A 25,684-nucleotide genomic window follows, 5' to 3' on the forward strand; every position below is an offset into this window, starting at 1 on the left:
TAGGTAAATAGTTAGTTCGAAATCAAATATGTTAAATCAAATTCGAAGATATATACATAGGCGTTCATGGTGCTTGTTTTGCACTCCTTTGTTAGTGTCTCCGTTGGGATTCGAACCCACTAGATTAACGAGATATATCTTATTACTGTTCATATAATTTAGAAAAATTTATAGGTCACGGGTTGTGATACACATACATTTACTACAAGACTGGCACAATCTTTAATTCGGGTTTATTGATCAGAGGACTTGCGTCATACGAAGAGGAGAACTTGCGTCATGGAAATTTTAGTGATGATAAATATAATTACCTTTAATTTCTGAAAATTTTAGTATAAGATTCCAGATATCTTCATAAGTATTTATATCCATGAGAAACAACAAACCACACAGACCGAACAAAAAAAAGTTGAAAAGCCAAAACCCAGAGACAAAATTATGGTTTTTTAAGAGCTAAATCGGAATTTGCTTGTCATCGCATTAATGAAATATCATGAGCTATATTTTGAGAAATATCATTTTTTTGTCATATTTGACTTGTTATTAATTATATACAAATTTACATTAGAGTATAACCAAAATTAGGACCTATCAATACTTCGTAGCCAGTAGTGTTCTGATAAAAAAAACTTGTTTTTCAGTATATTTTTTGCAAATTTATTTTCAAGAATTTTTAATAGAATAATACACATTTTTGGGAGCCAAACTTCAAAATAGAAGTTGTGGTCAAACAATGACACCTGTTCTGAGGGAAAATTTCCAGTTTTTTATTACAAAAAATTTTAATTTTGTTTAGAGTAAATATCGAAAATTTTATGGCATTTGATCATAGACCCACAAAAGTAAATCAGTATTATTATTAAATTTAAAGTCGATCGAACCATGTCTGTCTGTTTGTTGAAAGCACGATAGAGTCCGAATAGAAAGAGCTAGAGGGTTGACACAAATAAAGCCCTCTGCTGGCTTCAAAATAAAATTAGACGCAAGTATATTTCATTTGAGCACAAATATCTCTACCGAGTTTTATGAGAATATGTACATAAATGTCTAAAAATTTTATAAAAGTTATAGCCATAATGTACATGTATTCTTCCTTTTTCTAAATATGTATCTTAAACTTCTCCTAAATTAAAGCCAATTTGAAAATTGTTGTCAACTGTCTAAATGATTTATTTTAAAATCGGCCAATGTTTTATTGTTCTTTTTAATCCCTTTTATACAATTATCTCTCTATATTTTAAATGGCACGTAAAAACTTAATAGTTTTTTTTTATTTTGCAAAACAATCAAAAACGAAACATTGACAACCGCAATAAATACCACAAATTATACAAATATATAAACGGGAACAAAACATATTGCACGTAAAATTAAAGTATACTAGGTCGAAAAATAAACCAAATGATAAAAATCTTAAATAAATAATAATAAAAATAACACAACTATAACAAATACAATAAAACAAATAAAAAATCCCATAAAACTATACTTGAACACACTCATACATTAGACAACAACGTTAAATACACAAATTTATTTATTTTCGAATAATTTTTATTATTATTTCTATATCTGTATAATGTTTGGTGTTATTTGCATCTAATTAACATTTTGCCACCAGCCAACAAACAACAACCACATTTTGACACAGACAATTTTATTGCAACAGTCAGCCAGCCAACCAGTCTAACATCTTTCTAATATTAAAATGCAAATTTATCTATATGAAAATGATTTCGTATCTAGATAAATGTGCACTTTACACTCAAAGAAAACAAACTTTCATTTTCGTTCATTAGAAAAATAAAAAGAAATAATTGTAAATAGTGAGTGAGGAGGAGCTGTAGCTGACTGGTTGAGTGACTGACAATCATCATATAAATTTTTATTACACCGACTAGCAGCAGCAACAGCAGTATTAAAGTATTTTGCTGCTTCTGCTGCCTGTACAATAAAATTCAAAAAAAAAGAATATAAATTCTTGTAAAATTAAAAAAATAATTCTTTTGATCCCTACTTAATCTCTTAGAGGATTAAAAAGTTTAGTGTGTTGCTTGTTTTTCTTCTTTTATCTAAAAGTCAATGTACTGCAGCTACACATTTGACTAATAAATAGAAGGGAAAGAAAAGAGAATGTTTTATTAAATAATGATTTTGATATGTGAATTTTTTGTAAAACAAATTGTTTGATTTTCTAAATTATAAAAAATTTGTTCAAATGCATTTTGAAATGCAGACATATTTATGATTGAATTAAATTACATATGGTTTTTGTTAGAAATTGTGCTGGTTCAGCCACTAACTTTACAATGACTATTTCATACTATCTGCTCTGCATTTAAGAAGTTCAGTAATTACTTAATTAAGTACTTATTTTAAGGAGTTTGCGTTAGGTACTATTTAATATTTTCATAGTCTTATTTAAAATATATTATTTTAATCCTTATTTGTAAGCCAGCGTGACAAGTACTTGACTACAAATGCAAAATAAAGCGTTAAAACGCCAATGTATAACCCAGAAAAGACATTAATTATCGAGTAAGTGGTTAAATGTTAAAACTTAATTACATAATTGTATTTAAGTATTGATATTAACACGCGGCTTACAAATAAGCAGTTAAATAAGTGTTATAACGATCGCTAGCGTATAAAGTTTCAACTAAGCAGTTTCAACATCAAGTAATGGGTTAAATGCTAATATTTAAATACACAATTAAATTTAAGTTTTTATTTTAACATGGTAATGACATAAGAAGCAAGCACGTTGATATTGCTTACAAATAGGCAGTTAAAGATGTATAACTTATAAAGTTTAAAGTAAGTAGTTCTATTTAAAAATAAAATAGCCGACTATGATACGTTAAATTCATTTTTCTAGTAAATTGCTTATACTGGTTTCGAGAAAATGTGTTTAATTGTTTAATTGCCCTTTACTATTTTTTTAATTAACTCAAACAAAAAAGGGAATTTGAAAAATCAAATAAAATTCAGATAGTAGAGGTTAATATGTTTCTCATCTAAATTTAAATTTCATTTTTATTTATCTAATATTTGAGAAAACCTATATAACTTTAGTAAAGCGAAACGCAATGAGCTCTCTTATACTCTTTCTTTCACGAGTATATACGAGGGAGCTGCAACACGTTTTGTAGACCTCAGTTAAAAGAAAAACTAATTTGGACAATGCTAGTTTTGTAGTAAATGACCGATATATGTATAACCAGCAAAACTGGGTAATTACTTGCAATTGTAACCACTGCCTTATAAACATACATTTCAATGACTACTACATGTCGTCAAAGTCGTTTAGTAACGTCTTAATTAATAATGTGTTATATAAATACTTAATAATTCATTCATTAACATCTCGGCAAAGGTATAGAAACTGTATATGTTTTTACATGCGACTTACGTTCATAGATTTCTTTTAGTAAATGTAAGCGATTGCAGTAAGTTCCATCGCCATCATCACTGTGTTAAAATAATAACTTAAAATACTTTTGTTTTAATAAATTTTAACATTTTAACCAATTACGTGGTAATGAAAAGTTTTGTAGGGTAATTATTGATATATCATTACTAGTAATGCTGACGGTATGTAGTAATCATTGAAAAATAAGTTGTTGGGTAAGTTCAAGTCAGTGTCATGTTTTGTTTTATGCTAGGAAGTATAGAAAAGTGGATACATTAGCTTTTAACTCATTCGTCTTTAATGTCAGTTTTTATTGGAGTTTTTATCAAATGTATTTCGGTGACAAATTTTAAGAAGTTTTTTATGTGAAGGAAATATGCATGCAGTATTTATTGGTTTTGAAATGAAGTTTTGCATTCCAATATTTCTCTTTCCTAAAAAAACTACTATTCGAACAAAAATGTGTTTTTAAGGATACAATATCCCAACAAAAAAGTACTTCCAAAGAAGAAAAAAGGAGTGGAATTAAACCTTTGGAAGTACTGAAAAAGTCGTGCAAAGGTGATAATTTTAACGCAGGCTTGTCATAGAAGTTAGTCTTTTTTATTTGATTTCAAATTTACTACACCTGAAGTCATTCTTAAGAAGTATTCTTTATGTTCTATTTTCCAATGTATTATAATAATTTGATTTTTGATTTCGAATTTCGGATATGATATCACTAATAAATGATGCATGAATGTAAAATTTTGATTCGAATTCAGCGCTGCTAAATTCTTTAAAAACATTACTCAGCCTCGGAATTTTCTTTCGTTTTAAAATTAATAAATTTTTTTAAAGTAAAAAGTACTTCCAAAGAAGCAAAAAAGGAGTGGAATTAAACCTTTGGAAGTACTGAAAAAGTCGTGCAAAAGTGATAATTTTAACGCAGGCTTGTCATAGAAATTAGTCTTTTTTTATTTGATTTCAAATTTACTACACCTGAAGTCATTCTTAAGAAGTATTCTTTATGTTCTATTTTCCAATGTATTATAATAATTTGATTTTTGATTTCGTATTTCGGATATGATATCACTAATAAATGATGCATGAATGTAAAATTTTGATTCGGATTCAACGCTGCTAAATTCTTTAAAAACATTACTCAGCCTCGGAATTTTCTTTCGTTTTAAAATTAATAAATTTTTTACATTTTATAAAAGGATGCTTTAAGGCTTTGCTTAAGAGTTGCAGCTATTTATATTAAGAATATTCCCATTAAATTGTTAAAAATTAAAAAAAAAAATATATATATAAATCTTTTTTGTAATATTTCACCCCATTTTTTTTTAACAAAATCAACAACAAAATACAGCATGTAGCTGTGACAGCCTACAATTTATTAATTATTTTCTTTATTCTTTGTGAAATATTTTAATTTATTATAAAGGTTTTGTCTACCATGAAAATTGAGCAAATATTGAACTTTTTTCTATTAATTTTCTATATTTTTTTCATTCACACCGTTAAGTTTCATACAAATCATGCGTCTGTATAAAAAAAATATCAATGCTGTGCATGTTGTGGTTTAAACTTTTTGCTGGCAACAAAATAACATTAATTATTTTCTTTTTTTAATATAATTTTTTCTTTTAGTATTTATATTTGTTTTTTATTTATTATTATTGTTATTGTTTTGGTTTATAATGTGCGGTTTATTATTAAGTATCGTTGTTTGTTTTGGCATGAAGAAAGAACACACATGTGAAAAAAAAATATATTTAACAAAAAATTAAAATGCAAATAGAAGTCCTCACTGTTCTATTTTGTTTTTAATTTAAAACATTTTTTTACAATTAATAAATAATATGACGTCAATTGTGAAATAATTGTTATAAAACAATTGTAATAAATTATTTGCCTAAATTTATAATTTTATTATTTAATTTTGAATGTTTTTTTAGAAAATTTATCTTAAACTTTAAAAGTTTTAATTGCTATATATAAAAATTTTTGAAAATTACGTATTTAGTAGCTAACGAAAAATTTGGGTTGTATTAATAGAGTTTCATAATGGAATTATAAAGTTAAGTTTGTTATTTATATATGCTACATAAGATCCGAAGAAATACATTTCGGCATTTTCGACATGATAATCGAAAACACGACCTCCCTTTTGATAGTCTAGAACACTATAAAATTAACCATCGGAGGCAACGATACCAAGAATTTGTCCGATATAGTCAAAACTGGTTCTAGGCTTAATAATCTTTGCACAAATAGTATTGGACAGTTGTAGAATCAATTGTAGGATAAACATTTTCATTAATGATTTTTGTTAAAAAGGTTTATTCTTGAATGAACTTTAAGAAAGTGCTGGGTTTCAATTATTTTCTTGGGCCATTTTATGTTCTAACTTTAGTTAACCAATATTTACTGTAAAATGCAAACACATCTTTAAAGAACCAGTTCTAGAACTAGTTCCAACTTAAAGAATCCTCCTAAACTTATTAAACTAAATATTTAAGAATATTTTCCAAACTTTTTTATTATTTTAAAAACATTCGCAATGGTTTAATTGTTATATTCATATATGACTATTTAACTCGATATCTAATAAAAACTTGAATTTATTTTGTGTACTTTGCTTCAGAAATGAAATTCGATCGCGAATAAGGAATATATGATCCAATTTTGTTTATCATTCAACATAGTATTAAATAGTATACATATTAGAAATAAATATCGGACATATATGCAGTAATAATTTCTAAGAAGAGAAAAATTTATTTTATTAGTGTTAGAAAATGTGAAGCGTTAAAGTTCTTAAGACTTATTTTAATGGAAAATAATAAAAAAAATCCAAATTTATTTCCGTATTAATAAAGATTTTCGAATAAAAAAATGTTATTTCTTACTTAAGGTTTACAAGATTTGCAATTAACCGACGGTAAACAATAGAAATTTGTTTTCATTTGCTTAAATATTGGAAGACTCTTTAAGAACGAGTTCTACCAAATTTTTAAAAATATTAAATTAAAAAAAGTTATTATTTTCATTGAACGTATTAAGCAAATATCTTTAATTATATATTTTAATTAATTTTTAACAATTTATAAACATTGTGGCTCACCTTGCGTTTTATTTTAAATACGCTTATCGAGGTTAAAGTTTAATCCACTTTATATGAGACTTCTCAAAAGATTTATTTTACACTTTAGTAAATTAAGCAGACAAATGCTTAGCACACATTTATACTGTTTAATTAATGGTTTAATATAATTTATTACTTTTTTACTGTTGCTGTTGTTGTTCTTTATCTATTAATTGTTTTGCTTAAGAAAATTGATTTCTTCGAATTTTGTCACTAGCCGACGGTCACGCACTTTAGCATTAAATCATTTAATAAACTGGGGCGGCGGGTTTTTAAATAATTTGAAATTGTGTGCTATTTCAAAGATATATATTTTTTAAGATTAATACAAAGTCAAATGTTAAAAATAGCTTTGTTACGGACAAGTGTTTAAATTAAGTTATTAATATTTTTTTCCATACAAATTGTTGAGAAGCTTTTTGTGTGTTATTATAAAAAGCTTTGAATTAATAGTATTTATAGGGATTATTTTAGATTTATTATGATTTTTATTCTATAATACTTTTATATCTGATTTGATTTTGTTTTGATTTCATTTTTTTACAACAATTCTTTAACACTTTCACTTTTTTGTTTTATTAAACTTCGTTTCGTTATTTTTTATTATTTTTATTGTAGTTGGTTGATGTTTTACTTTTTTTGTTTTGATACAAAATCCGCGACGGCTTAAGTGTTTTAATAATTTAATCCAGCGGGTAATTAGACTGGGCTAAAATGTGTATACAACAAACAATCTAGTCGTAGTAGTAGTAGATTTAGTTGGTGAGACAACAAAAACGACTCTAAGGGATTTATTTGATTTTTTTTTATTTATATTTTGTTTTGGTTTGCAGGGTATTTTTTGTTGGTGTTAAAACCTGGCTGATGGTATATAATCAACTGATGGGGATTGATTTGTAATGAGGTTATACGACCGTATTGTTTGGTTGTCTACTGATGCTGCTGCCTGCTAGCTGACACAACGTACGTACACAAATCGACAAAAAAAGTGAACGTTAACACTAGGCGAGTATTCGTGAACGAATGACAATGCAGCAACGGAAAACGGAAACGCGTCTGTAAAATCTATCTAAGTTGTAGTATCTATCTATCCACATACTCGCACAGCATATAGTGGTGATTGCGATAGACGCATATTCTCATATACACCAAAAATTCAGGGCGGTTATGGGTTTTTACCACCCCTTTTTCTATTCTCAAACACACACACAATTACACTCGCTCTGTCTTCAAAACTGCTCTCAAAATGTTGACGAGTTTACTCGTTTTAAAGTTTACTTTTGCAACAGGACTTGCACGAACAAACGATTTGTTTGCAAGAATCAAAACAAACCCCGTTATTCCACATACAAATACGTTGCTTTACCGTTAATACGTTTGTTGATAAAACGCAACAACGTCAGTACGTTTGGTGGCGATTATTTTTTAGGCAGCGAGTTTAACGTTCAGACGTACGCGCATTAATCGAAACGACTGAATTGAGCATTTGGTTTTTCCCTACGAGATACCGGAAAAAAGCACTATTGAATAGAACAAGAAATATCAATCTAGGCACAAGCAGCAAAAACAACGATAATAACAACACATTTACTCTATATTCGTATTCTCTTATCTCTAGGCGATAAGAATCAAAACAATTTAAACACTCACACGCACACACTCTCAAAAAATTCATTCAAGTTGTTGCTAGAGACATTTTTGTTCAATTTGTTTTCTATACAAATTTTCTGATAAGATTTAACAAAAACAACAAGAATACACTAAATACCTAAACAATGATAAACCGAGTTCTAACGCAATCAACAACGAGTAGAAGAAGTAACGAGTAACGGTTTATTATTATAAGTGTGAAAGGGACTTACCACAAGTGTTAAACAAGGAAAGAGTGCTTATGGGAAAAACAACAACCCTCAACGACATGTTTGTTTTACAAAATTCTGCTAGAGAGTAAGTGTAAATGTGTGTTCAACTGAACTCAAATCATGTCAATGCAAACAAATGAGACAACACTACTTTCCCATAACACCATTTCTTTTACTCTAATTTTTACATAATACTCACAGCAAAAAGTACTTCCCCATTTATGTGTTACCTTTGTTGTTGTTTTTTATACACTTTTGGAGTCGTTATGTTTGTATGTAAGAGCGTATGTGTGTTTTTAAGAAAAAACTCAGCCATTCTTGTTTAAAAAACGTTATAAAACAGTTGTACGCTTCAACAAATAATTCGAGTGAATATACGAATAGTTCGCTACAATGGAAACTTTGCGTACTTTGTAGCATTCAATGGAATTTTCTTTAAATTTTTATTATACTTTAAATTAATCAATATTCTTCTTGTTTGTTGTTAAGTAAAAAAAAAATAAATGTAAATGTTATTTTATACTCTTCCTCTTTAAGAATTTGACAGATTTCTAAATTATTTTCTTGTGTGTGTCTACTTTTTTTGCTGTTGGTTCTTTCTTTAAAAGTCAGTTCTTTTTAGTATTTTATCAACAACAACGAGAACTGTTCAATATAAGGAAGCTTAAAGTGGGGGAGCACACTGTTTCCTTTGGTAAACAAGAGGAACATAATGTCTATAGATTATTTTGCCAAATCGGTGCTTTTTTAATTAGATTTTGAAATATAGAATATTTTAAGGACACATCAGAATACAATCCATTTAGTAATACAAAATGACAAATGTAGTTACCAGAATCATAATAATAACTTTTTGCTCCGTATTCGATTCCTTGTTTATTATGCTTGTCTTTAGCAGATACAAAAAGTTATGGAACTAGAAGACATTGCTCCCACATAAGTTATTATGCTAAGCAATAGAGCAAATAACAGAAGGAATCTAGTTTTACTGTGAGGCATATACACTAGGACATTAAAAAGTCTAGGGATATATATTGAAACCCATGACGCCGAATTAAATATGTTATTATCTACCTAATTTCTGCACTAGCTTACATTATATCAATAAATTTAATAAACCGTCAACAGCTGAATAAATTGGTACCCAGCAGTTCGGTTGTACATTCCTGAACATACGACGAATTAAAGCCAGCGAATGCTCTATCGAACTAGGTGACTAGTCTTGGACTTTATGGCACAACAGAAAATGTCATAGTGTGTAACCATGGACGTTATGGCAGTTTAAAAAAAAAACTCTAATAATGTTCATGAGCAAAGTGATAAAGTCCACGAACTACAAATAATCTTTTCGTTAAACAAATCTTAAAAATCATTTCTTTACTTCTTTCCATGTTTAGAGATTCTCACAACACATTTTTCTAGTAACAGAACTGATTAGGGAAATAGGAATTACAAATATCTGTTGGCTTCGCTTTAACATTTTTATTTTATTATATTTTAATTGTGAATCGATTTTCATTTAAGAAATATATACAATAATTATAAAGCATATTTAGAATAGTCAAAATTTAAGTTATATTGTTCAAATCATAATATATAATTTTTATACCTTACTCTACTATAATCTGGAGGGTATAAAAGGTTTATACTGATATTTGTAACGCACAAAAAAATTGCTCCTACACCCACTTTAAAGCATATGATCAAATCAGAATCACTTACTGAGTCCACCCTGGCTGTCCAGTTTTGTAATGATTGTCCCTTATTTGATTCCATACAAAACTCCTATTTAAATAATGTCTTAAACGTCCAAAATTGTCTTATAATCCCTAGTATAGCAATAAAATTTTACATAACAAACAGTATTCTTTTCATAAATTCAATGAGGATCGGCCAATGTAAGGCCTAAACTTCCACTTAAAGAAATATACAAATAGCTTAGTTGTCGATCATTGGCAAACATTAGGTAAAGAGTAGAACCTAATATATTTCATAGTATTACGAAATCACCGCATTTTATCCTAAACACTCGGACCGAAAATAATTGTTATTTTCTTCTTTCGAAAGAAAAGGTTACACAAAAAATCCCTTTATTTTATATAGGGATTTTAACCATTATTATGAGATTTATATTAATTAGGTCGCCGTAACAAATTAACTTGAGAAATATATTTTTTGGTTATGAATAACTGTTATTAAGCAACCAATATTTTTTTGTTTGTAAAAAAAAAAACAAAATATATTTAATTTATTTTTTAGTCCATTTAAATATGAACGGAGAAAAAGAAAAATAAATTAAAATGTTATTTCATTTATAAAATGAATAATTGCAAAACGGACTGTTTTATTTACTTTGCTAAATATTTAAAAATATATATAATTTGGTTACGAAATTGTTATTCTTAATAAAAAAATACATATTTCTCTCTGGTATTGTCCAGCAAAAATAAAACGAAGTACTTCCTAAAGAATAACATTTATCATCACTTTGAAAGTACCACTAAGTGAATTTGTTTACCTTCTTTAAGTTTTTGTTTAAATGTAAGGTACTGAAATTTTTTGAATTAAACCAATATTATTATATATATCTTATATATATGAAGTATACATGTATATAAGATATATTTATTCCGTCATATTTCTTATAACCGTTACTCCCCTGATTAAAACTATAACAAAGAATATGTTCTAAAAGGCGTTGAAAAAAAGATGTGGAAAAATATCTAGACAGATTACCCAGCAGTACTTATTGTGCAAAGGCTTTTTAAAACTCTCCAGTTAAACGATTTACATAAGTACATACAAATTTTCCTTCGGAATGCTTTTTCAAATAGTTTTGATAAACAAGGCAGTAGCGCTACTTGGTCTATACGAAGATGCTGTTATTTGCAAAATTGCATTGTTTTTTTGGAAAAACAGATATCGACAAGATCGCATTTAATAAGACTGGGAACAGACTAATTGTCATAGTGTATATAAATAATAAATTGTTAAATTTTTTAGTTAAGGATCGTACTTTATGGTTATCTAAACACTTTCCTCGTTTATTATAAGTATTTCTGAATCTATTGGAGAATTAACCGTTCTAGTATAAAGTTATTTTTTGGCTGGTTTGGTTGAAATATAATAGTTAAAGGTTACGCAAATACAGTGCCATCAACCTTCATGCCCAGGACCCAACAGTTTAATGGGATTTGACACAGAATTTTTAACCTAGAGACCAAAGTGTACTATTCTAAAGGAATCATAATATAGAAACATTGATTTTAAAGTTGATAGAATGAACTTTCAGATAATTTTAAAAATAAAGTTCTCTTGGCATTGTTATTACATCTTCAAAAATGACAACAATTGCGTTTATTCGAACAAATTTAGACAATGGAGAAATTCTGATTCAGTGGAGCTGGAAACTCAGGTTCCGATTATTAGTACCGCAAGGGCTCGTCATAAAGCGTTCTTACAAAAATGAGACTAGAAATGGTTATGGCTTTGTACGAAAACACTCTTGAGGAATTACTTCCTTAAAAAACTTTACGGATGTGTTTATATTCAAAATTGAGCAACTAATAACGATTTTATTTTTTAAAAAATAACGTTGTACATATATGTACTAAATAGAAGTGTTTTAGTCGTATAGGAAATGGTGTTGCCACAAAATATTTTATTTCTAAGTTTTTCATCTTTATTTTTTTTGTACTATTTGTCTTATTTTCATTTTGGAAACTGTATTCTGTTGTATTTCAAATGAATGAATGGCTTTAATCTCTTTTTGGCATTTTGGTTGTTAGTTTTACTGGGTGTCAAGGGCGTTTTGTTATCCCGTTATTATCATTATTATTTTGTGTTGTCTACTGTTCCATTGTGTTGTGTGCCTTTTTTCTTTGTGTTTTCTTTTTTTGTTGAAGTTTCTATTGTTGTTGTTTTTAATATTATTTGTTTTTGTAATATATTTTATATACTACCTCTTTTTTATTTAAAAACAAAATCATTGTTAAAAACATCACAGTGATGTTTTGTTTTTTGTATCATCATCATGTGAATGTGTATGTGTGTATACAATTCACAAAAGCATTCGCATCATCATCATCCTTTTTCTAGAGAGGCGTTTGTTCTTCATTTATCTGTCATACAAAACAAGAATGAATTGTGCACATTTTACCTCTATTCCTCCCTCCTCTTTGCTCTTGGTGCTTTTAACATTTGAAGGGTTTCCCCTCCCATTATGCTGCCATTTTTGTGATTTTGCCAATAAAATAAATATTTTTTATATTATTTAAGAAACATACACAAATGTGCTTATGTGTGTGAGTTTGTAGTATTTTAACTTTCATTCTTCCTTTATCAGAATTTTGTTTGTAAAAGGGAAAAAAATAAATAAAAATTATTAAAATTCACAACATCACTCGTTCGAGTTCATAATTTTGTTATATCTATATTGTATTGTTGCTGTTGTTTTTTCTATAGTATAATGCGTGATTTTATGTTTATTTTTCTTGTATTTCATTCAGTCAGGTTTCATTTTGTTTTATAATTTTTTATTGTTGTTCTAATGTTTTGAAGAGTTGTACATGAATGTAAGTGGCTTTACCTAAAATGTAATTTAATATGATGTAATGTATTTTGGGTGCTTTCGTTTAACTTATTATATAGATATACCTAGCAAAAATTGCAATTATATACACTATTCAATTGGATCCATAAATAAATACTTGTGAAAAAACAAAAAGTGGAACTTGAATTTTTATTTTGTCCAGAATTCCTGGTTTCTTTTGAAAGTTAATATTTTTTCTCATAATGATTCCTCAGTAATTCTAGAAAAATGTATATACGCATGGTGCCAAATCCACAACAAAATTTTTAATAACATACTTTGTCAAGTACGACAACGTTGCGTTGTCAAAGTTGCATCAGTACGTTGTCTAATCTAATTTTTTATACACATATGTTGACTAAAAGTTAACAAACGTGGTAAGCTCACAATCCATTTTCAATGGTGAGCTTACTATGTTTGTTAACTTTTAGACCTGAGTGTCGTTGGTTTCACTAACTATTGTTCAATTCACAATCAAGTTGTATATTGTACCTACTAAAGTGTAGTAACAGTGATTGTGAACAGATCTTTGCAGCAAGTCATAAGTTTATGTTCGTAATGAAAAAAAAAACAATCAAAACAAATACACATAACAATGTCAAAAGATAAAAAAATCAAAAAAAATATTAAATTAATTAAAAATGCGAAATAAACCAAATTAATTTCTTTGTATTTTCAATTCTTTATTTCACATTTTAAACTAATAAATAAACTTTTTTTTAATAAAATTTTAGTTTTTTGTATTTGTAAACAGCTGTTTGTTTTTGATTTCAGTGTTACCACTTTATCGTTTTTTATGCTAAAATCGTTTGAATTTTTGTTTATATGTTGAAATAAACAATTGACAACACTAAAATTCTCTCACAACATTCGAAAAACATATGAAAAATTGTCGTATGAGTTGTATAGAGCTTTTGCATAGAAAATACCAACAACATTGTTATGACTATTGTAGCAGCTGCTGACATACAACGCATACAACGCTACAACATCGATTGTGAATTGAACATATGATTTCCTAAAGCATATCTTTTCAACTTTCTCCTCTGTGATCCAGTAGTTTGTTCTTTCACAATTTGTTCTATTTCATCCTTTTTGGGATTTGCTATAATGGTGTTACTAAATAAATACTTGTGGGAAACCAAAAAAGGAACTTGAATTTTTATTTTGTACGGAATTCCAGGTTTCTATTAAAAGTTTATAAATTTCTCGATAACGGTCTACCATTCGCCCCTGAACTCCTCAATGAAGAACTCAGGTAGCAAGTTTTGTACATAGATGTCCGGTCCATGACAAGCACTTTGTTGAAGTACTCGAGCTATCTAATTTCTTGTCATAGCAGACCCGATGCGGAATTACAAGCAGCATACGACAAGGGTAAAGGGGTGACAAGTCCCAACATCAGACGAAATCAATCTTCCGGCAAAGCGGAAGGTGACTGACTACCCTTACGATATCATGAAAGAATTGCATTATTCAAAATGCAATCTCCATCATCTAATGACCCATTCCAGTGCAGAGATACCGATCGGGTTTAGGAATCCAGCATATGTTGCTTTTTACACAGACATGTCCGAAGAGAGAATTATCCAACCCATTAGGTATATGATATATCAGTCCTTAAACCAACATTCTCTTCCCGCGATTTTGGGTATTAAATCACAGCCACTACGTTTATCCCGAAGGAACCTCAACCAACTGACCAGCCAGGACATAGTTCTGCGGGAAACTGGCCACTCGAAGTGCCAGATTATATGGTGCTCTGGTAAGACCTCATGCCAAATCATTCCAAGGATACATTTGACATCGCTAGTTTATACAATTTATGTAAACGGTCACAAAGAGAAAAAATATATTGACGCCAAATCGACAACAAATTTTTAAATAACATCCGTTGTCAAATGGGACAACACTATGTTGACAACGTTGCCTTCACACAATCAAATTTTCAATAGTTAGCTTACCATGTTTGTTAACTTTTAGACCTGATCCTCTTTGACTCAGATGTTGTCCTTTTGAGTGTCAATGGTTTGACTAACTATGATTTCCTAATGCATGTTTTTTAACTTTCTCCTGTCTAATCCAGTAAGTTTTTTGTTCTAATTCATTCTTTTTGGGATTTGCTATAATGAGAGAGAGCTCTGTCCGAATACACACGTCCCTTTCAACCTATGTTTTCGCCAATGGAATGCTGTACACTTGACGCATTATCCTTTAAGGTGGTACCCACCTCCGTAGTAGTCTTTTGCTCACTATTAAAAGATGACGACGACAGTTTAATAAAAAACTATTTCATTATGCCACGTAATTAAAAAAATAATCTCGATATATTTAAAACGGAATGAATCAATACTTGATAACGAAAATGTGAAAAAAGGAAATGAAAAATTTGTTAAGTAAAATAATGAATAATTTGTTCATTTTTATTAAATGATTAAATCAACTGTTTGTATGTACTAAGGAAACAAATAACAACTATTTATACTTTATTAAACCTTTTTAAAGTTAAAAGTACATACATATGCATACATACATATAATTTTAGTTATACATATAAATATGTATTTTAACGTATTCCAGATATACACAAATTTTGATTTTTAAACTTAAAAAAAAAATAATATTTTACTAATATGCTGGAATTTCGTCATTTTGAACACAGTCTATACTTCGAAATTAGAAAATAGTTTCTTAACTCAGACCTTAATTTCGAATAAACGTAAGAATTGCAACATAAGAATTTATAATCTGTGCTGTCAGATCATCTTCAAGTTCATGTCAGAAATACATTTTTTTTTTACTTTTTACAGATCATGTATGAAATTCACATAATTTATTACTAATTTAGGTGACAAATATCTAAAATGTAATTTAAATGCGATTGATGAATGTACTAAAGTGGGTGGTAGAGTACACACAACAAATTCAGACACCAAATCATTAGTAATGTGAATTTTAAACTTAAAATAAGTATACAAACACACTCAATAACTAACGTATGGAAACACATTACGGCCCCAAAATCAATGTCAGTGATAATTCGCAAATGTGCGTAGAAACACAATAATTGCATTATTGGTGATAAAATACCGCCAAAATGGCAAAATGAAATTTCGTGTGCGTGAATTGACATAACACACTCACAAACACATTACTTATTATGGCTGTATGTGTGGGTCAGGATGTAATTGTTTGTGTTTATATATGAAGTGTATGTTTGTGATAAATAAATCCTTGTAAATACCTGATACCAGTTACAAATGACGCTGATGTATGAGCAAACAAAATAGAATAGAAACAGAGCAATAAGGTACAAATACACAAACCAAAAACACACTCACACAAAAGGAATAAATAAATGTAAATGCTAAATTAACCTAAATGGAGTCAAAGGGTTAAATAACTGGGGTGCCATTTATAACTAAAGTACCAACCATCGACTCATTTCACCCACTTGTATACAGTAAACAATTCTACATTTACACTCATTTTAATATACATACGTACATCCATACATACATTTGTGTATATGTACTTACCTAATGCTCGTTATAACTTGGTTAACATTTCTTTTACTGGTTACGTGCGTAAAAACACTGATATTGCCAAAAAATAAAATGTATCCAGAGTGCTCTTAACGGCAACCAAAAGGGTTGTTATTACACCATTTAGTTGCATGTTGAGTGTTTGTTTTGTATTCGTGTATCATCATAAAATTTTAAATTACCAAAATGCTAAAAAAAACAAAAATTCATAAAATAAAAAAGTAACCAGATCGAAAAAGGTGAAAAAAAAACACAAATACGTAAATCTGACAAATTATGTCATATACGCTTTGAAAGTAGACAAGGCAATCTTTTTATATTTACTACATTGACTAAATATCTTAAGGTCTAAAGAAATAAAAATTTTTCTTGATAAGTAAAGTCATTGCTTCTTTCTTTTCAGTTTTAAAAATCCCAAATTTTTGATAGGTAGTTAGAGTATTTGTTTAACTCGAAATGGTAATAACACCTTCAGTCACTTTGAGTCTTCGGATTTGGTGTATATTATTAAGCATTATATGGACTCGGACTAAGTTCTAATCACTACAAACTTCTCAGCGTTTGACGTCGAAATCTAATATATTCAGCGTTTTTGGCTATATTAAGAAAGACTACACAATTTTTACTTTTTACATTACAGTCTAGTCTGTACAGTGTGACTTAAATTCTTCAGAGAACAATGGGCAGTGCAAAATCTTATACCCATGTCCAACAATATAAAACAGATGGTGCAACATGTCTACAAGAAGAACAAATCTTGGTTTTTGAAACGTTGTAAGGCTTACCCACTTTACCTGATCTCCTTATTATTTACAGCACTTACATAACTATTTCACTATTCTATCGATATTACAATGACGTGTGTTAATCTGACTTTAGGAAACATGTTCCTGATAAACGTAAAATTTTGCGCAACATATGTCTTTTTCAAGAACACACTCATTTGTGTTCGTTTAGCCAGTGGACCGCACAACACATTAAAATAAATATTCATCTTATAGACACACCGTTCGTGTGTAAAATAAACTTCCCGCAGAAATATTCCCTAAAAAATTTCGATGTAAAATTAGTTTAATCAAATATCATTAAATACTACTCCCAGTATCGCCAGTCCCACAACCTATTTTCCTAGTCCAAGACAATACACTGCATAAGTAAGGGTCATCCTCTGAGTGCTGGTACAAGAGCAAAAATGTACACTAGGTGCTTTTCTAGACAGAGACAGAGCATATACTAATGTCAAACCTGAAAATTTCTTTGTAAAAAGATTTGAATCAAATATCCATAAATACTACTCCCTCTATTGCCAGTCCCACAACCTATTTTCCTTGTCCAACACAATCCACAAAAAAAACACTAGCTGCTTATCTTTAAATAGAGGCAGCATTTACCAATGTAAAACCTAAATTGATATATTGATTTATCCAGCGCGTTGCAACTGTTATCGAAATCTTAATCTACGGAAGACTCTAATATTCCTAAAGTGATCGTTTGCCACCCTCTACAAGCATTCTTGTAGTGTAGTGGTGCAATCGCTGTGTATGTGGACAGCGATTGCATTAGAAAACCAATGCGTCTAGCATGGTTACCAGTAACAACCGATATCTGATTAAAAGATAGAAACAAAGATCTAGCGATTGAGTAAGTGTACATAATAACAGATGTCTATGATCTCTTTTTTAACATATAGTGGAATTCCACAAAACTCATCTGATTGAAAGGCGTGGGCATTAATGAAGAAGTCTAGAAGTGGTAAAGCATAAAATAACAGCTTAATTTTCAGAAAAATTCTTACTTATATTTAATTTGAGGCCTCTTGATATCTTGTTAGCTTAAAGAATTTTTTCCAGATTTTTCTATGAAGATGTCAACACAAGCTCCTTCCATTGTCTTGAATTCATATGCATACACACGGAAACAATTATTTAACGGAACGAAAGATTTTGGAGAGTCCGTAGAGATATGATATTGGAATTGCCTCAAAAAGTGTTTCGGAGGACAATAATCAACGTTCAAGATGTTGTCTGTGAAAGGAATTTTGACGAGAATTTTTACCAAGATATATTAAGAGCATTGTTGATAAGTCGAGGGATACACAATTACATCCACATCTTCAGAATAAGTACCCAAGTTTAGATTGGAAAAAGTATCTAATTATCAAAACAATAATAAACTTTACTTCCAAATTCACGCAGTAGCGCTAATGTCTTCGTATTTACGATGATTTGTGCCTTTTTTGGATGTTTAGTCTGCTGGTTATTCGGCGTAGAAAAAAATGGGTCTTCCATAGCACATTAAATCACTTCTACCGCAACAGGAGAACCGGAGCTCTTAAGTTTAGACAGAAAGTTTTTCGTCTTAATTAAGTGGTGTATGTGCTTGATTTATTTCGGGTTTTAACACTTAAGTACCCTAATCTAGGAAGGATTCAGGCAGATTACTTTTAAAAGCAATCAACAAAGTATTCCTGAGATACCGCTCTAAACAGACGTTTGCCAGATGGGATGATTAGTTCTTACTATCGTGCTTGTTCCATGATCATGACACAATACGTCCTTTAACTTTCAAACATACATATACATAGTTCTTATTCAGTTAAGTATATTTATTGCAAATAATTTGTTGAGTTTAAATAATTAAACAAATTTATTTTCGTGTGATTATCTTTTTTCCTGAAATCAAGTATGAATCTTGCAGAATTCAAGCCCTTCGTGGAATTATTTCAATATTTTACATTCCTAAATCAATTATATTTTTATCTCATTTTGAATATGGATTACCCAATTCCTTTTTTTATTTTGAGTATAATAGCCAGGGCAAAGATTTTAAATGCACTAATAAAATTTGGAGAATGAATGTAATTTTGTATTAATTATATTTCTTCCTTATTTTATCGTTTGGTAATGTTTTTAAGTAAATTATGGACGTGATATGGATTTAAGAACAAAATTTCATCAAGTTCTCTTTTTATATGAACACACAGTAGAACAGACTCAGAAATTGATACTGAACCGATACTTTAAGGACAAATATTTTGACGTTAGCAGCACAAACTCAAAATACCCTCCGCACTATTGTGGTTTTAAAAATTAAATAAAACTATGTAAAACTGTGTTTCATAGAACCAAGTATTTTGTTGTTAAATCGAAATTCGTTAATATTTATTTAAAAAATTCTTAATATTTAAATAACAATTTTTTTGTAAAAATATGAATTACAGAGAAAACAAAACAATTTATTTGAGAACAAGTAAGAGTTTTATGTTCGGCTGTGCCGAATCTTATATACTATTCACCATGATGTGTTAAAAAACAGTCAGTATGAATTTTATTACAAAAAATCAAAAAATAACAATTGCACAACGGTAAATTATCAAAAAGTCCCCTTTTATGGCTTCTCACTTAATTCAGACTCTACATACTTAATTTCACGTTTTTAGGTTCAATGTTATAGAAATTTCAAAAAGTACCTTTTGAAGAACGAAAAAGTACCAAAGAGTCCCTTTTTGTAGGTTCTTCATGTTTCTAGGTTTAATATTATAGAAAACTCAAAAAGTACCTTTTGTAGAACGAAAAAATACCAAAAAAATCCCCTTTGATGTGTACTCGTCTAATCCGGACTCTACATACTTAATTTTATGATTCTAAGTTCATTATTATAGTAAACTCAAAAAATACCTTTTGAAAAACGAAAAAGCACCAAAAAGTTACCTTTTAAAGGTTCTCATCTAATTCCGAAATTTCATGTCCCTTGGTTCAATATTATAGAATATTCCAAAAGTACCTTTTTAATTTTCACCTAATTCAAACTATACATACTTAATTTCATGTTTCTAGGTTCAATGTTAGAAAAATTTCCGAAAGTATCTTTTAAAAACAAGAAAACTATCAAAATGTTGCCTTTAATGGCTTCTAATTTAAGCCAGGCTCCAATAACAACGCACTAGCGCTTGTTTTTAAAAACAAGAGTACAATAACAAAATTTATCGTATGATTGTGTATTTTGTTTTTGTTTTTTGCAATTTCTATTGCTGATTTTAAATAGCGATTTTATATAACAGAATTATTGAAGATTCGGTTCTCGCCGATATCTGGGGTCCTCTATAAACTGATTTCAACAATCAGTTTATAGCAAGAACACTTCAGTAATATAATGTCTGTTCATTAACAAAAACTTGTTACAAATTATCACAAATTGTTTTTGTATTTCAATACAAATTTCATATATTTTGTGAAAATTAGAAACAATTTTTAGTTATTGAACATATATATAATCAATGGATTTTGTGTACTATTCATTAAAACTAATATTTTTACAACATTTAAGAAGTAGGTACAATGAAACTTACATATTTACATAAGTATTTAGACTCAATAGCACTTAAATATTATTAATACATATTTAACAGTTATGCAATTTTCGAAACCTATTTCTACGAACCTTTAATCAAAAAATTTACTTGCGCAATTTTTTTGATTTTGTATGATAGAATAAGATTATGTATGATAGAGATTAAAAAAGAATGATATTTCTGTATTATTCTCTTATTTAAAAATTTGAATATACATAGCTTTGATAATTTTCTCGAGGTATTAATACCTCGAGTTAGAATTATTTCCCATATATTTTTATGTATTTTTAATTAAAACAAAGTTATTTAGAATAAAGATAATTCAAATGCAAAAAAAGCAACAAAGCAGAATAGACTCTTGTTCGCAGCAGTCGGTAGTGAAGGGTATAATTAAGTAATTGGAGACATAATACCACTTAATTGATTCATACACATGATTATTATTTCAACTTTAAAAAGAAAATCTAAATTGCCTCTGATAACAGAAAGTATTTATTAAAAAATTGTAATAATAAATATTTTATTGAATAAACACTTTAATGATTTCTTTTGCAAATTTGTTATTTAGTAATTAACCAATGAATGTCTAAATAAAAATTTAAAAACTTTTATATGAACAGCTTTTGGAATTTTTACAAAATGGTTGATACTATTTCAACCAATTAAAACTTAATATTTCTAATGTTTATAAGTGAACGAAGAAGTGCTTTTCCTTTAGTAAAGTTTTCTGATGTATAAGTACTATGAACTTCAGAGCTATATTCGGGTGCACTTCCCCATTAAATAGCTAACAAATATATTATGTTTAAGAATCTTAATTATAAAATACTTAATTAATCAAAAATACCCTTTAATTGGTTTTTGTTTTTATTTCTTAAATTTGTAATACTACTTTCATTTATTTATAAATTTAGAATTCCACAATAATAAAAAAATATTTATGTATTTATTTGATGCTGTAATATTGAAGTAAAAAAAGTAATGTAATTTAAATTTCACGTTTTTTATAGACGTTCAATCCCATCAGCAGTGGGTTAACTTTAATATCCAAAAAAAACACAAAAAAAGAGCAGAAAAAGAACGAAAAAAGACAAAACAAATGTCAAGTACAATCGATAAACATATCCTTTGATACCCAACTAATGCCAAATACTTAGAAAGTTGCACGTACAAACAATTGAAATAAAAATAAAATATAGAAAATATTTAGATGAAACCAACAACAACATCAACTTTATGAAAAACAGCAACACCGGCAAGTAAATATGGAACATCTAAAGTAGCTGTATATACTGAACACGTTTATACGAGGGTAAACTTAAAAGTATTTTTTCTCTTTTGTCATAAAGAAATTTCGTCTGCAAAATAGTTTCTGATGGTTTTTAATGAATCAGATCAAAAAAAGGGTGATTATAAGATTGCTTCGAATCCCGAAAGAACTTGGAAATGCTCTCACGGTTGAACTTTTGTTCATTGTTTGGATTCGCGATGTGTGACGATGTTATTCGCCACGTTTTTATAGCCACCATCAAAAAAGATGGGGGTATATTGTTTTTGTCATTCCGTTTGTAACGCATCGAAATATTCGTCTAATACTTACTCATAAAAATATATATATTCTGAGTCTTTATTAGATTCTAGGACAATCCAGCCATGTCCGTCCGTCTATCTGTCTGGTTTAAACACGATATAGTCCATACCTAAATAGCTAGAGCATATATTGGTAAAATTTAGCATAAACATAGTTTATGTGAACCTAAATCTCCTTGTAAAATTTTGTAAGTATTGGCTTACAAAATTTTACAAGCGGTAATTTTTTGAAGCCGCTATATAAGAGCCGCTTCAGAAAATTTCTTTAACGCTCATGACTCTCTAGTGGTGAAATTGGATATAAGCACGTTTTAATGGAACCTAAATCTCTTTATAAAATTTTATATAGATTCGACCCATAATTGAGTCTTTAGAAAACATATATTTTCTATAAGAAACTGTATCTAATGATCCCCTTCAGTGATAAAATTCGGCATAAAAGTATGACCGATGACACTTAGCAGAAATATGTTTCATAGAAGACAAATTGTTCTTACCAAACTTTTTGAGGATCGGTTCATAATTGATCCCCCATATAAGGTCCCCTGCAAAAAATTACTTTAATGCTCATTGCTGGCTTAAAATACGAGTAAAGCTATGACATGTGACAAACATAAATATATTTCTTAAAAGACAAAATATATCCTGTAAATTTTATGAGGATCGGTCCGTTATTGGCCCTACCGCAATATGAGGTCTCCTAATAAACGGACTTTAACGATCATTACTGTATTAAAAATACAAATATGTTACATACTGGCCAAAATCGTTCATATTTACGGTTCCTTTCAGTAAGAAATTGTAATCCTTCTGGCTTAAAAACGAGAATACATATGAAATGCGACATACATAAGTAAGTTTCTTACAAGACAAAATCTCTCTACCGAACTTTATTACTTGGTCAGTTTGTAAGTTTGAAAGGAAGAAATACACCTAGCCCTCTATCGGGCCTGTTGTGCGCTTTTAACCAGTGCCTTAGGTGGGAATCGCACCCAGCACCACCGGTCAACCAGACTAGAACAGAAACCTACCAAATACCAGGCAGTACAACGAAAAAAGAGCTGAGTTTATTCCAAGCCAAAATCGGTTTACCAAATTTTATGAAAATCGGTTCATAATTGATTAGAAAATGGCTTTAACGCTTACAACTATCTTAATAATATCAGTATAGTAGTCAAATTTATTATAAAAAAAGTTTTAAAGCAATAAAAATTTAATATATATCAAATAAATGAGAAGACCTTCCGAAATTTACTTTAATTTTACCGCACAAAATTTAAGTATAGAAAATTCGTCCTTACCGAATATAACATTCCTACTTGTTATCTACTATGATGTCTATGGCTCAGTTTAAGTATAGACAAGTCTATAAGGCTTTATTACTTGTAATGTGTAATTGATTAAAATTGAAATTCTTAAATTAGAAAGAACATCTTAAATATCAATGAATTTTCAAATTGACCTCAAACACATTGTATTGTTTAAGTGTTAGTTATTTCCTTTCTTCCAATTGTCTTACAAACTCTTTTCAGCCTAATCTCGTACACACTCACATTGTAAATGCAAAGTAAGCATTAGACAAATCTATTTGCCCTTCCCTACAAAAAAGTATGAATGAACGAATGTGCTCCACTTACAACCCCAAGACATACGTTCACACACAGATTCAAATACACATTTACTCAAAAATAAACGCACATCCGCCTAAAAGATCAGCCAGCCTATTTTTATGAAAGTTTACAGGTTTTTTTATGCTTTAATAATATTTTCATTGCTACTTATGTATATGCATTTTAGTGAGTGTGTATGTGCTCTTTATACATATGTGTTTTTCTTGAGTTCTAAAGTTCAAAAACACTTCATGTTCATATGATTATGTGTCTTAAAGATACAAACATTTTCATATTCACTACACAATTCACATTCTCCAACGCTTACTCATTTCACTTACTTACGTACACACACGGTCACTAATCCATCCATAATCCCCGAACATGACGAAATGAAATACGACGTCTCCAATTTTGTCAGTTTTTGCTGTTTGTAACTGTAAAAACTTTGAATGTAAGATGCGAGTGTTTTGTTTGTGTGCACATTTTGTTTTTATATATTTTTAGTTTAAATATTTTTCTTTAAAATTTTTCTGTTGTTTGGATTCAATTTTAAGAGACTTTTTTTGTAACCTTAAGTCATAAGGGATGTACGAGTGTACATAAACATCACTTTTAATACAAGACCCTAAAATGCCAATTTTTAAAAAAATATTACTGACATACATACATATTCAGAGTGTTTTATAAAGTGATTATTCCTAATGTTTTCTATTCATTGGTTTCATTTCAAAAACATGGATCATATATTTGACAGATTTAAATCTAAAATCCTTTAATAGGTCGATCCTGAAAATACTTCGAGAATTAAACATCTGGGTGGAATGTTGATTATTTAGTCACGGGCAACAAATACTACTGAAAAATTTCCTTGACTAACTCAGAACCATTTCAAAATCAAAGACAATCTGCAATTTTAGCTTAAAAATTTTAAGTAGATTTGCAATCATATTTAAAATACATTAAAATATATTAAAGATAGATTTGCATTCATATTTAAAATACATTAAAATATATTAATGAAAAATTACCATAATTACAACGAAAAGGTACGGCACCCACGACTGAATGAGAGTATTCCTGGTGGAAAATGAGAGTCCATTTGAAGTTTCATTGTCTCCTTCATATCTGTCTCATTCATATCATGAGTTTTGGATAGAAATTTTTTATCTTCGATACGTCATTTACGCTGTCTACCTGCTCACAGAAAAGTTTCCAGGAGTCTCGTTTGGCTTTACGAACAATTTTCTTGTATTTACTAAGTTACTACGAAACTCCTCCCAGTATACTACGGTCTTTTTACGCCGTGCCCGGTTAAATAGTTTGCGAAAAGTCTTACCAAGGTTCCGGATCTTCACGGTTACCCAGGGGTTCTCCTGGGCAGATATTCGAACGATTCAACAAATCACTGTGAACATTTCTAATTTAGCGTCTATGTCTTCATCATTTCGACATTGAAAAGTGTCTGACATAAAGGTTTCTTTAGTAAAGAACCGAACATTGTCCAATAAGTTTTAGACTTATTTCGAAACTTTATCGGCTTTGGTGGCGACCGTAGTATTTTGAATCTTATATACCGGTGGTCAAAAA

At 29.1% G+C, this 25,684-nt stretch overlaps 1 protein-coding gene across 1 annotated transcript in view; it reads right to left on the reverse strand.

The window, feature by feature from the left end:
• LOC111679864 (pituitary homeobox homolog Ptx1) overlaps positions 1–8,003 on the reverse strand; it is a 40,838-nt gene extending 32,835 nt beyond the window's left edge. Inside the window, exon 1 of the mRNA XM_023441465.2 lies at positions 6,525–8,003. The gene's annotated coding sequence lies outside the window, so the exon portion shown is untranslated. The remainder of the gene's footprint in view (positions 1–6,524) is intronic.
• Positions 8,004–25,684: the final 17,681 nt, after the last annotated feature.

The sequence above is a fragment of the Lucilia cuprina genome, chromosome 4 (assembly GCF_022045245.1).
Source record: "Lucilia cuprina isolate Lc7/37 chromosome 4, ASM2204524v1, whole genome shotgun sequence".
In the NCBI taxonomy this organism is placed as follows: Eukaryota; Metazoa; Arthropoda; class Insecta; order Diptera; family Calliphoridae; genus Lucilia; species Lucilia cuprina.